General features: G+C 38.2%; 1 protein-coding gene across 3 annotated transcripts in view; it reads right to left on the reverse strand.

Moving 5' to 3' along the window:
- LOC120543152 (dynamin binding protein) overlaps nucleotides 1–14,766 on the reverse strand; it is a 211,627-nt gene extending 196,861 nt beyond the window's left edge. For 2 of the 3 annotated variants that reach the window (XM_039776056.1, XM_039776047.1), the window contains exon 1: nucleotides 14,268–14,765. The gene's annotated coding sequence lies outside the window, so the exon portion shown is untranslated. Of the gene's footprint in view, nucleotides 1–14,267 lie in introns of all 3 variants that reach the window. The other variant, XM_039776063.1, reaches the window with a different exon arrangement.
- Nucleotides 14,767–15,792: the final 1,026 nt, after the last annotated feature.

Genomic DNA, 15,792 nt, shown 5'->3' on the forward strand with positions numbered 1-15,792 from the left:
CAGAAAAAACAAAAAAAACTACAGACGGCTGGAGAAAAAATTTTATAAACACAATCAATCCATCAAGTGATTCTGGTAGAACTGTTCGTACTAATAATTACAATTAGCTCATTGTAAACTTGCACTACAACTGTAATATTGCACAACCTGAGCGACTTTATAAATATGCACCGTCTGCACTATATGTACTGTACATTTAAATATTACTTAGGCTTTTATCATATTATTATATTTTATCATTTTATAGGAAAATTAGCTTATGGAGGAGTTGCATATTGAATCTCATTCTACCATACAATGACAATAAATGAATTCAATTCAGTTCAATAGAAGAGAGCGCGTATTTACAGATGATGATGACTGTCAATTTTTATTACCAAGAGCTATCCTCTTGGAGCTGTATGCTGTTAGAATGCTAGGATGTACACTTGATATCATTTTTATGATGAAATTCATTAAAAAATATATATATATATATATATTATATATATATATATATCACACACACAGTATATATAAACCATATTACAGATAAATTGTTAATGTCATTTAAATAATGTATCCTGTTAATAATTAAACATGTGGAGGCACAGTGGCGCAGAGGTAAGATGAGCTGGCACCCCCTTCAGGGATTGTTCCTACCTTGTGCTGTATGCTTGCTGGGACTGGCACGACCTTAACTTATGTGTGCCTACCTTTACACTAGTTGTGATCACTAAATTGGAAGTCAAGTAGCAGCCAGTTATTGCCTAGCAATGTAAAGTATAACATTAATCCACTCATTCATTTTATGAAACCATTTGATCTTATTTTAAGACTGAGCCTATGGCAGCCTAGAAGCAGATCTCACAAGAAAGAAACCATTTCCAGACATGGTGTGAGTCCATCACAGTGCACATTCACAAACACATCCATGCTCATTCACACCAGACTAGTTTATAGTTCTAAATAACCCTAAAACATGTCTGTGAGATGTGGCAAAAAACTACAGTACAACAAGCAGCACTGTATTTCTTTTTTTATATGAGCCTTTAGTAGTAGCAGTAGCATTGCCACTCAGTATCATTTATAGCTAGGAAAAATAATTCTTAGTTTAAGGTAAGGCACTCTTTTTCAGTGTTTACTTTGACTCTGATTTTTTGATCTTTGTTTTGGTTTAGTCGCTAGTTCTAAAATCTCTCTTTTTTTTTTTTTTTTGGACCTATGGTACATCTCCTACGCTTTTGCATGCCTCTAGGATACACAGTCTCTGCCTGTGCAACTATGCTGTAGTTTCTGCACAAGTTTTCAAGTAATGGGAGCAAAGAAACAAGGATAAGGAGCACATCAAGCAAGCCAGTAAGTGTTTTGTATTATATCGCCATATTAGACTGCTCTGTACAAACTTAAATTGGAGAATACCCAAGAGATGGTCGGTAGCCAATTTACTACTCTCTTCAGAACTGCGACCTTATCTGACAGACTGTGGACTCCCCAGGAGATGCTAATGACTGGAGTTTTTGTTTTCCCCTCCTCCAGTGTCAACCATAATTTTATGGGCAGATATCATTAAGATCTATTCATTTTAATCAGCTTTGAATTGTGTTACTGTGTGTTTAAATAAATCTTTATCTTCAGTGGTATGCATTATATAATCAGTAACTTGTTTGTAATAGCATTTACCTGTGAAATTGTTACTCTGAGCCTGCACTGAGTGAAGAGCAATATACAAAAATAAACTGAATTGAGTTGAATATTCTTAAAACTTATTATAGTCATGTACTTTGATACACACCAATCAGCCACAACATTAAAACCATTGACAAGTGAGGGAGGCAAATAACATTGATTATCTCAATACAATGGCACCTGCCAAACGAGGTGGGATATATTAGGCAGAAAGTGAACAGTCAGTTATTGAAGGTGAAGTGTTAGAAACAGGAAAAATGGGCAAGCATAAGGATCTGTGTGACTTCGATTAGGGCTAAATTATGATGGCTAAACAACTAAGTCAGAGCATCTAAAAAATGTCAGGCCTTGTGGAGAGTATGCAGTGGTTAGCACCTACTAAAAGGCGGTCCAAGGAAGGGCAACAAGTGAACTGGCGACAAGATCATGGGTGCCCAAGACTCATTGATGTGTATGTTGAGCGAAGGCTAACCTGTCTGGTCTGATCCCACAAAAGAGCTACTGTAGCAGAAGTTGCAGAAAAACTGAAAGAAAGTTGGCATGACACAATGCATTGCAGCTTCCTGTGTATGGGCTGTAAATACGTCCAAGTAGCCTTTTACTGCCAAAAATGCCTATAATGGGTACATGCATGTCAGAACTGCACTATGGAGCAATGAAAAGAAGTTGGCTGGGTCAGATGAAACACATTTTCTTTCAGATCATGTGGGCAGCCAGGTGCATGGGGATGAGATAGCAGCAGGATGCACTATGGAAAGAAGGTATGCCAGTGCAGGGAGTGTGATGTTCTGCACAATGCTCTGCTAGGGAACCTTGAGTCCTGTGGATGTTACTTTGAAACATACCTAAAGATTGTTACACATTATGTACACCACTTTATGGCAAAAGCATTTCCTGATGGCAGTCGCCTCTTTCTCCAGGATAATGCATCCCGTTACACAGCATAAATGGTTTAGGAATGGTTTGAGGAGCATGATAAAATGTTGGCTTGGCCTCAAAATTTCCCAGAACTCAATCTGATTGAGCATCTGCAGGATGTGCTGGAAAAACAAATCCACTCCATGAAGGCCCCACTTTACAAATTACAGAACTTAAAGGATGTGCTGTTAATGTCTTACTACCAGATATCAAAGGTCTTGTAGAGTCCATGCCTGAATGGATCAGAGATGTTTTAGTGGCATAAAGGGGATAGTAGGAGCAGAGTGCTGGAGCTGAGGCTAGGGATCTGCACCAGCAATTGTAAGGTTGCCAGTTTGAATCCCGTAAATGCCAGAAGTGACTCAAGTCCATTGAGCCCTTCAGCAAGGCCCTTAATCTGCAAGTGCTCCGTCTTGGGTAAGACGTTAATCTGCATCCAGGCCTGCAAGCAGGTCATCCAACTTGTATGGAAAACTTGGGGGTTGGTAGCAGAATTGGTACTCCAGCCGCCATAAAAAAACCTCACACTGTTCCAGGGTGGTGCCGAGGTGTCACCCGCTACATTCGGGTCCCAATCCGGGTGGTTCTTCTCTCTTTCTCTCTCAGGGGGACCTACACAATATTAAGCAGGTTTTAATGTTGTAGCTGGTCGGTGTATATCATGGCTCCAGAGACTGCTACTGTAATATTTATAATTTTCTCTTCTGCTATCTGCAGTTATTTTTGGTAAAACTGAAAGTATTGTTTCATGATAACAGGTTTCACAGTGTACTCGCACCTTCCTGTTGAAAGTGAATGGATGCATTGATTTCAACACTGGAAATAAAAAAATAAAAAAAAAACACAAAAAATAAATTATTTTGTTGCACGGTAGTATTAGCCTGCTAAATGTTCTCTGTCCATTTTTACAAAATTTTACTAAAGAAAACGGAACATTCAATAGCAAAGACCTGATAGCTAGATTATATTTTCTTCTTTTTACATATCAAATTTAAAAATGTAAACAATATCTCAACCTCTTTATAATACCAATAAAGTACAATTTACTTAAGATATTCTTACAAATGGGTAACATTTGAAGTGTCATACAAAGGCTTAGTGAGTCACATTTAGAGTTATAGTGATAATACTTGTATCCTTTAAAACAAAACAGAAGGTAGAAATAAATTACATCTAAAAAATGTCTTATACTTAATAGAAAATTCACATTCATTTTCATGATATGGTGACCCAATTGCTAAAAAGCATAAAGAAGAAAGTCCACTTTTAAAAAAAGCTTTTTTTTGTGCAAATCCGATAACCAGTTTACTAGGGAAAAAATACAAATATTGGCAAGGCACAGCAAACTCCAGTGGTTGAACACTATCAGACCCCAGAATCTCGCCTTCTTCATGTTTGTTTTCCTTCTTCCTTCAAAATACCGGTCAATTTTTAAAAACAAACCGAAGATAAGTTTAGAAGGAATATATGTCAAGGAGAGCAAATAGACATAACAGATCTTGTCTCCAAAAATTGAGAAGCATGCACTCAAGTTTTTTTCCCCTTTTGCCATTTCTCCTGGTGTATTTCTTTTTTTATTCTGTTAAAGATTTTGATTTGGCATCTGCTTTGGGTAAGGAGCACTTCTTCACTTTTGTTACAACTATTGCCCTCAAACCCAGCAATTTCAAAGTGCACAAAGAAATGAAATACCTTGTTAAAATAATGGTGTCATTTTTATCTTTATCTACTGCTCCCACCTACTTCCACACTTCAAATCACTTTCTTTCTATCGTTGGTCACCATTTTTTTCATCTGCCTTACATTTCCAAAGTTCAAACTCCCCAACAACATCCATACCTATGGGTCACTTTATGTGTCATGGCTTACACTTGATGCTTTGGAATTCTAGTCCCAAATATTCTTAGTTAAAGGGACAAGCATGTAAAGGCTCTAGCCATCATCCATAAATTGGAGGATTCATGGACGATAAGCACCAATGTTCCAGAAGGTGTCCAAGGTGTTTTACCAAAATGTATAAAATTTGTCTCACAGGACAGCCACTATATAATTAAATTTATCTGTCACTAAAATAAGTTGTTAACTTATGATCCAAATATGATAAGCTAGATTGTTTTTAAAAGCATTTTTACCATGTATAACAAGCTTGATCCTTAGTATTCAGTTAAATTATGCCTATAATTTTTTAATCCATTCAAATTTTAAAATTATTCCCAAAATTTGATAAACTATGGAATTTTGCTCTTTCAAATGTAGAAAACTAATAATAACAATATAACACCATATCCTCATGCCTGCTTCATCTATTTGAGCAGAAGAAAGCAAATCTGGATGGGGTAGCAGCCAATCATGGAGTGTTTGGGTACAGTACATTAACCAACCATGGATATGGTTCGAACTGATCACAGGACAAGTTCCCTTACTCATCTACATTTCCTTACACTGGGCCAACCATCTTACTTTGCATATGTTTGGGCTGTAAGCAAATAAATAAAGAACTCTCTAAAAAATCTCAGAGGACAAGTGCCTATAGTTAAATATGAAACAAGCACTCTTTAGCTGGGAACATTAGAACAATGTTGACAAGAACAGACCATTCAGCCCAACAAAGCTGGGCAATCATATTCGCCTATTTTTTTCAAAACAACACTGAGTCAAGGTCCCTAAAATACCACTGTCCACCATACTGCTGGGCATAATTAATGGATTCAAGTGACAAAAGGGGATGCAGACAAATAGATTTTCCCTCCCAGTGCCACCTTCTTCCAATTTTGTGTCTTCCCACACCATCCTTACTACATCAACAACTTCTACCAAAGAAACTGGAATGGCCAGTGACAAGTCCACCACTGACCATCAGTGTGGACTGTCCATAACTAAAGACCAAGTAAGGAGATGACGGAGGAAGCTACACACAGGAAAAGCAGTGGAGCCAAATGGAGTTAGTCCTTGAGTTCTCAAGGCCTGTACTGACCAACATTGTGTTGTCCTCTATTACCTATTCAGAAAGTGCCTCTGTTGTAGAAAATATCCTTTATTGTTCCTGTTCCAAAGAAGGCAGGCGTTTCTTCACCTAATGACTACAGACTGTGGCACTTGCGTCTGACATCATGAAGAGAGGCTGATCCTGGACTATATGAGTCCTTTTGGGGTAGACCACCTGGACCCACTACAGTTTGCCTTTCGGACAAAGGTTGGAATGGAGGATGCAATTATCTCTCTGTTCCACAAGATTTATTCTCAGCAGGACAAAGCTGACAACACTGTGAGGATTATGTTTTTTGATTTCTCCAGTGCCTTCAATACCATCCAGCCATCCCTGCTAAGGAGTAAGTTCAGAGATATGCTGGTGGGTGAGCCAATGATGTCCATGATAATGGACTATCTGTCGGGCAGGCTGCAGTTTGTGAGATTCAAGGACAGTGTTTCTGATATGGATGTGAGCAACACTGAAGCACCACAAGGAACAGTCCTGTCTCCTTTTCTCTTCACTCTGTACACCTCCAACTATAAATATAACACCAGGTCATATCACTTGCAGAAATTCTCAGATGATTCTACACTTATAGGGTATATCAATAAGGAGGATGAGACAAAGTATAGGAGTCAGGTAGAGAGCATTATTTCTTGGTGCAAAGTAAATTGTCTGCACCTTAACATCAGCAAAACCAAGGAACTTGTTATTGACTTTCACCACACTAAATGAACCTTTATGTCCAGCCACTGTTCAGGAAGTGGAAGTAGAGGTGGTGCACTCCTACAAGTACTTGGAAGTCCACATCAATGACAGGATGGACTGGTCGCAGAACACAGAGGATCTAACTTATATACGAAAGGGAAGAGGAGGCTCTTCTTTATTAGGAGTCTTTTTGTAAGATAGAGATCAAAACCTGCACACAGTACTTCGGCTAAGGCCTCACTAATACACAACATAGGTAAATTATAACTTTCCTTGACTTCTACACAACATATAATGCTAAATAACCTAACATTTAACTATTCTACCAGAATTTGCTCTGTAAAATTAGAATTGGGAGTCAGAGATTAACTTTACTGGCCATCATTATTCTGTAGTTCAGGTTTCACCATAGTACAGCAAAGTGGCATAGTGTAAAGCACTAATTCCAAGCCCAATCACAGTATGGAGTTTACATTTTTTAATGTTCACATGGATCTTCCCCAGGTACACATCTTTTCCTTTGCATACAAAGTGCATGTTAAGTTAACCACTACCAACAACTGGCCTTGAACAAATGAAAGTGACTTATCAGTGATGGTTGGAATAGTTTCACAGTCTGGTTTGGTTCCTGTCTTACACTTTGGAAAGTTATTAATTACAATGAGCATCTTTCAAGCTTTTTGTGTCTGCTATAGATATATACTTTTAAAGGTGCTCATACCAAGGATCCCCCCCTCCAAGATTAAATGGTAGGTAGAAAATGGCCTGAAAAACACAGGGTTGACACTTCACAACACCCAGCAATACATGAAAAAACATGACAAATGCTTTACATGATATGCCCCACAGTTATTTACACGCGTAAGTCAGGATATTGCTAAGTTAATGGGCTTACTTGGTATCAGATGGGATTTGACCTCAAAGCCGTACATCTATAAGCACATTATTACTTGACAAGCAATCAGCCAGTCCAGGTACTTAAAAAGGGGGAAATGAATGATTTTGCCAGCTCTGATAAGTAAATTTATTGCATTCTAGCTTGTTTACATTTACAAATATACAGTCATGGGGTGCTGGGCTGGCAAAAGATTTCCTAAATTAAAACAAGAACAGGACTGAATAGGGGAGGCAGAGGTCCTGAACAAAATCTCCAAGCAAAAGTGAAAAAACTCACTAAGTGGGAATACATGAGCTACTGGAGACAGCAGACCTGGTTCGTGATTTCTTTAAAGGGAAACATAGAGGGCCTCCAGTGTGAGAGAAAATGGAAAAGACCACAAACCACTTGAACACAAAGTTGCAGCCAACTGTTTTTAACTGGGGAAACCCGACCCATGTCATTCCTTCAAGAGTAAGGCCTGGGATGACAGGCAGAGAACTGGTAGTGTTCCATCAATTTGCTGGGAGGCAACATATGTTCCCTACTAGGAGTATGACCATGTGATGCTCTTTAAACATAGCTAGCTGGCTGCTAGCCAGGGCAATCTGGCCCAACAGGGGCTACTCAAGGCTAATCAGTCATGAGAGCACCATGGGCAGCTAAAGTCAATTCTAGCCTGATATTCTTTTAGGTGACACCTGCACTTGACCACAGAAGTATTTTCAAGCTTGGCAGGTGGAGAATCTGGGAAAAAGTTAAAAACATATTTTAAGTAAGAATTCACATTGAGCTTGCCATAATGTCTGCACTGTTTTTGAGCATCTTAGGTTAGTTGGTGATTCTTAATTGGAGTCATAGAGTGAGAGTGTGCTTGGGAATGGGTGTTGGACTGGGAGAAATAGGCCACGCTAGTGATATTACAATAGGCAGTGAAAGAAGGGCAGTTGCACCAGCATCCACGATTACTGAATAGTTGCTTTTCTGCAAGGCTTTATTATTAACAAGCTTGCTTACTTGACATCAGAATAAAAAGTTTAATGGTGTTATCATTCCCGCAAACTCTATAATGCGTCTTTTTTGGCTTATACACTTAATGTATGTCATTAATGCGGATTATTTTTTAATTGGATTTACTAAAATTTTGCGCAAAGGGTGGTGTAATTTATTTTTTGCACTAGGTTCCATGAAACTCTACCGGTACTTTTCATTCGATTCTGCCAGGACAAGTACCAGTCCCCGCAAACCGGACATTAATTAAGCGGGTTAGAAAGAATTATATTATCTTACATTCTACTATCTTCAGGAAGAATGCTGTAGATCTTATGAGGCTTTAAAAGTGAAATGAGATACTCAAGTCACCTGGCACTTCCATCCATCAAATTTATGCAAGTAACACCTTCCTACTCCCAGCCTCTGAAAAGGTTTAGCAGGCTCAGCTTATGTTTTATATTACAGCTAAAGCAGATATAACAGAAAATAGACAAAACAAATTATTTGTGTATTTTAAGGTATGACTTTAAGCAGCTGAGACTATCTGTTGTTTATCAATCACGTAAGTGCTTACACAAAAATAGCCCACACACAGAAAAAAACACCCCTCAGTAGGTTAATAAAATATGCTTTTATTTGTTAACTGAATGCATCTGAAAAGAGGTACAATACCGAATTGTAAAGCCAGTCAAGAGTGCCAATTCACTTCAAAAGGTCATGTGACTATTGAATGATTTTCATGACCCGGACAATACAGTCATTAGTTGTAAGCACTCAGCAATTTCTGGAATTGCCGAGGCTTTATCCAAAATGTAACTGTTAACAATACACTCCCCCATTCCGTTTGAACAGTACACAGAGACTTCTCTCAAATCTGAATCACCGGGGTATCTATCATTAGAATGTCTGACGCAAAAGGAAGAACTACAGATGAGCGTGCCACATGTAGTATCTTAGGAGTGCCATCCACAAGCTGTCATTAAAACACAAGCAGTCAATGCAGCGCTGTCTATCTTGGGATTAGAATTTAATTTTTCTTTTTACCATTCTGAGGTTAGCAGTAAAAAAAGGTATCAGAATGCCGAAATAATAAAAACGTGACCATTTTTTGTTTTATCCAAAATCATGATAAGTAGACTACTGTACTAACAAAAGAACTTACGTGATATAGATTATATTGTACCTCATCAAGTTTAACTGTGTAATTTTTACTCCTTTAAAAGTGATGCTTACAAAGATTGAAAAAGTAATCTTTAAAAAAGTAAAATTGTACAAGCGGCCATGAGATTCAGAACATATAAAAAAAGAAGAAAAAAAACAGACACTGCTTCATGCCTCAGGGTCAGGAATATCTAAAGTATGAAGCACAATAAGGAAAGGAAAGACAAGCCACTTTTATTTTATATAATGCATTTTAGAGGTAACACCACACTGAGACACTTTATAAATACTGAAAACAAAATTTATTTCTATAGAATATTTATTTATTTTATTATTATTTATTTATTTCTATAACACATGAGGTCACTGGAAAAGAGTGTGTGGCGCTCCCCATATCTCTGCAAAAGGACAAAGGTCCAAGTCTTTAGAGTCCTGGTGTTTCCAGTCTTGCTATATGGTTGCGAGATATGGATGCTATCCAGTGACCTGAGATGAGGACTGGACTCTTTCGGTATTGTGTCTCTCCGGAAAATCCTTGGGTACAGCAGGTTTGACTTTGTGTCAGGGAGTCCCAAATGAGGCACATTACCTGCATTGTGAGGAAGCGTCAGTTACGGCACTATGGCCATTTGGCGCAATTCCCAGATGGTGATCCGGCTCGTAGGATCGTCATTGTTGAGGCCCCGATTGGCTGGACCAGGCCAAGGGGACATCTACATAACACCTGGCTCATTTCCTGAGGGTGGGACTGGACCACGTGTCTGCCTGGGGGGTTGCCAACCAGGTTCCCGTGCTGCTTCGTCGTGTGGTGGGTTGGGTAATGTGCTGTATCGTTGCATGCTCCCCAACCTGACCTAACATTTTCTTACTAAGGATATTATTTCAAAGTGCTTTGCAATATGACAATGAAGTAGGAACATAAAAAGAAAAAATGGATGGTCACCTTGAGATTTTGACTCCTGTTGCTTATCTACTACACTATACTGCTTCCTAAAGTAAACAAATATAAATTGAACTTACTATTTATATACTATTTTTTTTTTACATCATGGAATTAAAAAGTCAACAATTTAATACCAGAACCAAGTAACCCATGTACCCGATGGTCCAGCTTTCCATGTAAATGGCTTGGCATCAGTGAAATAAATAACACCTTATTTGACTGATCAAAAGGGTACCTTGGGATCCTTTGCAAAAATGCCAAGAGCAGGATCAAAATGATTTAAGTTTTTTCTAAAAGGGCTAGCATTCCTCACTCAATCAAGCAGTATGGCTTAGTGACAGGGACAGTGGACTGTAAATCACAAAGATGTTCATTCTTTCCCCACTGGACTAATTGCATGACCCTAAACATTTTCATCTATTTATGTCATATTTTCTTTTATTAGACTAAATGTGCTAATCACAGCACCACATCTGTACAACTGGATCAAGGGTAGGATAAGTGATTTGTTCAAAGTCATGCAGCAATTATCTTTACATTAAAAATTCAACCATCTATTTACTGAACTTGCTTAATCCGTGGAATTTATCCAGATATATTGGGTATAAGGAGACTACTAACCGAGGACGGTGCACCACTTTATGATTGGACACACACGTGCACACCCACACTGCTACAGGTACCAATTAGCCTAACTTGTATGTACAGTAATTTGTTGCTGCTAGGTTATTACAAATATGCTCTGAGATTTTTCAGGTAGATAAGAAAAGTAAGTAAATTTCAAGCTACGTCAGTTATTCTCTCTAATCATTGCACCAGAGAGCTCAGACGTGGTGCACATCATAAGTATTTCACTGTACATGTTACAATAATGACCCTATAAATCATTATATCTTTCGAATTTGTAAAGAAGACTAGTATATCAGGAGAAAATCCACAATCTCCTTCCAGACTGTGATAACTGCAGGATTCTTAGCTACTACAGACAGTTACAAGGCAGCAGCACTTTGAGGCACCTTGTAATCAACTACAAATCCTGATCTGGATCAATTGATTCTAGAATGATCAACACACACAATTGAAATCAAATGTTCCCTAACGTTATGTTAGACTAATCCAGGCTTATCCAGATGACTCTATTTGATTTTGATCCTTCATGGATGATAAGGAATTGTTCTACAAAATCACACATCAGCATGCCTTGAAAACACCCAGTGCTCTTTTGTTTTCACTCTCAAGCAGTAAGGAAATCAAACTTTATAATGTGAAAACATACATTTAAGAAATGTACTGTAAAAATATTTGTAAACTACAGCACACCATCTAATACCCGTAATTAACTTCAACTTAACTCTATAATCGTGGCTTGGAGCAGTTCATGGGAAAAGCCTGGTGCTGAGTTGTCATCCTCCCCACAATGTGCCTGCCTCATACCCATTTCTAATCAACTTAAGGTGCACACCCAGCACCAGCACCACTTCTCCCTTGAGAAACCCAGCCCCTTGAATCAAACAAAATTCCAATACTATGGGTTCAACTCATCTAACAGTATAGTGGGATGGGAAACTACTGGGTACATTCTGCATACTATTCTGTACACTATGCACTTAAAAGAGGAGTCTACATTGCTACAGTATAAGGTTTACAGTATATTATCAGGAAACATTAATGCTGACATCTGCTGTTGCACACAGCACACTTTATCAGCTATGTTTGAATACATTGATAACAATATTCTCATGAAGCTATCTGACTTGATGGAGGAAGATTTAGGTCATAATAAACTGAAAACACAGCTCTTCTAATGTAGCAGCATCCAGTGGCAGTGATTAATTAAGAAACAGTTAACACAGCTGAAAATAAAAAGCCCACTTAATGCAATACAAGCTGAAACTGTATGCAAACAATTACACTAAAACTGAAATGTTTAATGTGCCTTGTAAAGTAAAGGCTTTTGATCATAGTGATGTTTTAGCACCAAGTCCTGTAACTAATGTAGATACTATGCTGTCTCACATACTAAATTAATGAGCCAAATGATCTCTTCTAATTAGTTTTCTCCATTCCTAATTTGTAACACAAACTCATTTTTAGCAAATGTCTTTTGGATCTGAGCTATGACAGAACTATCACAGCACTTTGTTCCCATGAGTTTGTAAGAGTCTATCATATTTAGCATGATGTTTATTTTCAGTCACAACAATAACTTCCAAGTCTTATGAATATTTCAATAAGATAAATGATTTCAAATTAGTTTCAGTACCGCTGTCCAGAAAAAGCTGAGCCAGAGAGTTACAAATATTGTCAAATGAAAAGAGATTATATACAAAGAAATGTAGTGTCATCCCTTTAAATTGCGAACAAGCTTGTTACAAAATAGAGAAAGGGGGTGGGGGGTGCAGCCTATCTATTTCAGCACAGCCTGCAGAACAAGAACCAGTCATGGATGTGGCACTATAGTGTATCATAGGGCATGCACACTCATGCTGGAAAACTTTTAAGTTGCCAGTATTAACAGAAAAGAAGATTCATGGGGACATGGACAGAATGCACAGAGCCCACACAGGTAGAAGCTAGGCTGGGAATCTGGAACTGTAACACTACAGCATGAGTTACTGTGATACACTGCCACAACAGTATGGAACTAAATGAACAATACAAATAGTATTCAAAGATGGTATATCATATGCAAATATTTGTCAATTTGTAATCAATGGGCTTTCTGACAAAGAAACTGGCATTTCAATGGAGTAACTATTCGATTTTGAATTCCTTTGACAACAATATGGTGTATTTTTCAAAGATCAGTACTTGAAAGGCATGTTTTAGTCCCTAAAAGACTCACTTCAGCTGAACTTTTGTTAAATTTGTAAACTAAACCATGCGTATGATACATTTTGCCTGCTAATAAAGGTACTAATTCAATTTAAAGATCAACTTTAGATTAAAATGTTGCCCTGGAAACAAAAACTGTAAGTTCAGTCTACACCACAGTCTCATTATGCAACACGAGTCACTTCACCTGCCTTGTGAGGCTCTGTATCATTGTCATCACTGTAAATGAGAAGGTTCATAATTTAAGTACCTCCTTCAATGAAAAAAAAATAATAGCAACTTGGAGCAGTGAGAGTTCAGACCCAGTATACCATTACTGTTACCACTATTAAGAAAAACACAGTACAGTATTTAGGAAGTGCATCCCACTCTCTAGTCTAGAGCAATATATGAGGTCTGCTAAGCCTGCAGCAGGGCATCCTATCTCTTCTACTAGCATCGTCAGCCTTATGATTTCTAGTAAAAAAGAGAACATAATCTTTTATAGTATCCCATTTTGATGAGACTATAAACAATCTTCTTCATCAAAAGTTTTTGTAACCGGTTTTACCTTAATTGTGACAGATTATTAAAGGCACATTGCAAAAATTAGTTAACCAATAAATATACAGTATTTAAGAAACCGTTTTCTCCTCAGCATTGAAACCTCCTTAATAAAGACGTCTCAGCTTATGCTTTCTCTGCGCGCCTTCCCTTGAAATGACAAAGTGAACATTATCTTAATAGATTGATGGCGGTGATAATTTAACAACAGACGGCAAACATCAGCATCTCAGTAACTTGCCAACAATAGCGCTTTTGAACTCGAAACTTCTGTACCGTTGTTTTAATACTGACACCATGGCTGCACTGAAAAAATATATAAACAAACCTGACGTAAGGTCAACAGACGAAACGTTATGCTTTAAACTTTCTCTTATATTTGTGAACTTCAGCTGGAATTAACTTTACATATTTCTCCTGAAGATGCATGTTGACGCAGTCTTTCTTCCACGTCCCTATACAGTGTGGGTGTGTGGATATACGAATGTAATACGTTTGTGTGTCTCGCCCTAGGCTAATGTGAAACTAATAGGGGTCTGACCTCAAAGTGAGTGAAGGAAATCCAGTTAAATGTTAACGAATAAGGCACTTTACATGACCCAATCCCGTTCGATTACTCCTGGTCCGTACCCCAAAGCACAGTGACTTACCTGCCGGTGCAAGCCGATGCGCACGTATTCTCGGAATGAAGTTGTCCTGTGTGACGCCTGCGATTTAGATTCTGCTTGGCAGTTAAACTTCCAGCTTGCAGTATTTTTTTCTCTGCATTGCACTTTTTTCTTCTTCACCCAAAACAGGCATATGCCTCTCTGACTTGCGCTGTTGTAGACACACCGGATGATCGCGTGTCTGGCTGCTGCGTAGCTCACCGTTAGCTGATTTTCAGTGAATCGAGTCTCCCTGCTTGATATATATAATGAATATGTTTCTGCGGCGTGGGGCTATTCTACGACAGTCACTGATCAGCTGTCATTAGAAGTTCACACAAGTGACCTCACTCCCTCTCCCTCTGTCTGTGTGTGTGTGCGTGCTTATGTGTGTGTCTCTCCCTCCCTTCTGTCCGACTCGCTGACATCAATAAGCCTGGCTGGCGAAGGCTGCCCTCAGCGCGCCTGACGAGAAAAGAAGTTACGTGCAAAAACCATGTTTCTTCAAAAACACGCTCACGCTCCTTAAGTAAAGTTTTACTAATTTATTACTCCTATTTCTATAATTGAATAACGTTTTGTGACTTCTCTACAGTACTACAATTTCAGAAGAAAACGCTCGATATTGTTAAAAAAATACCGATACTTCACTCGCAGCTTTCTTAAAATCTGCGCAGTTTTAACGGGGGGGTGTGTCTCAGTGACGTCACATCTTAAAGGACGCATTGTGGGCAAAGAGCTGCGAAGAGCTGCGAAAAACTGCGCTGCAGCATTACCGTCAACTCAGCTTGTTAATACACTCAAGTAGAACAAGAAGGATTGTAACCGGAAAATTAAGTTCCAACATTCCGCATCTCTTATAAAATAATCTGTAATGCTCTCGTTGTTTACTGCAGATGCAATATCTAAGGAAATTAGAGAATCTAATGAAGTGGTGAGTAACACTGACACTTTAGCTGTATGATGGAAAGACTGCCCCTCATCCCTGGAAAGTATACAGTAAGGAATACTTTCACTCTCATCTTGTACTGATTACTTTTATTTCTGTTTATCAGACAAACTAATATTAAATACATATAGCTTCACTGGAATAAAATGCATCATTGTGAGCTTGCATTGTATTTGTAATATATTAATTTACTCTCCGTATACTTATTTAATGATCTAAAACACAAATTTGCAAAAGTAAACTTAAAAACTTTTAATTGTGAATAGTTATTTGTATTTGCATTCATGCACACAATATTAATATCCATCCATTATCCAGCCCGCTACATCCTAACTACAGGGTCACGGGGGTCTGCTGGAGCCAACCCCAGCCAACACAAGGCGCAAGGCAGGAAACAAACCCCGGGCAGGGCACCAGCCCACCGCAGCACAATATAAATAGAATGTTTCAATTGAGTCACATTTAATTACACAATTGAAAAGAAATATAATTAACACCTAACAAACTGCACAATATATTCATGTATACAAATCAATTTAAAATGTACATATTCAGTCAATGTAATATTTTTCACATATA

Source organism: Polypterus senegalus, chromosome 1 (assembly GCF_016835505.1).
Source record: "Polypterus senegalus isolate Bchr_013 chromosome 1, ASM1683550v1, whole genome shotgun sequence".
Classification (NCBI taxonomy): domain Eukaryota; kingdom Metazoa; phylum Chordata; class Cladistia; order Polypteriformes; family Polypteridae; genus Polypterus; species Polypterus senegalus.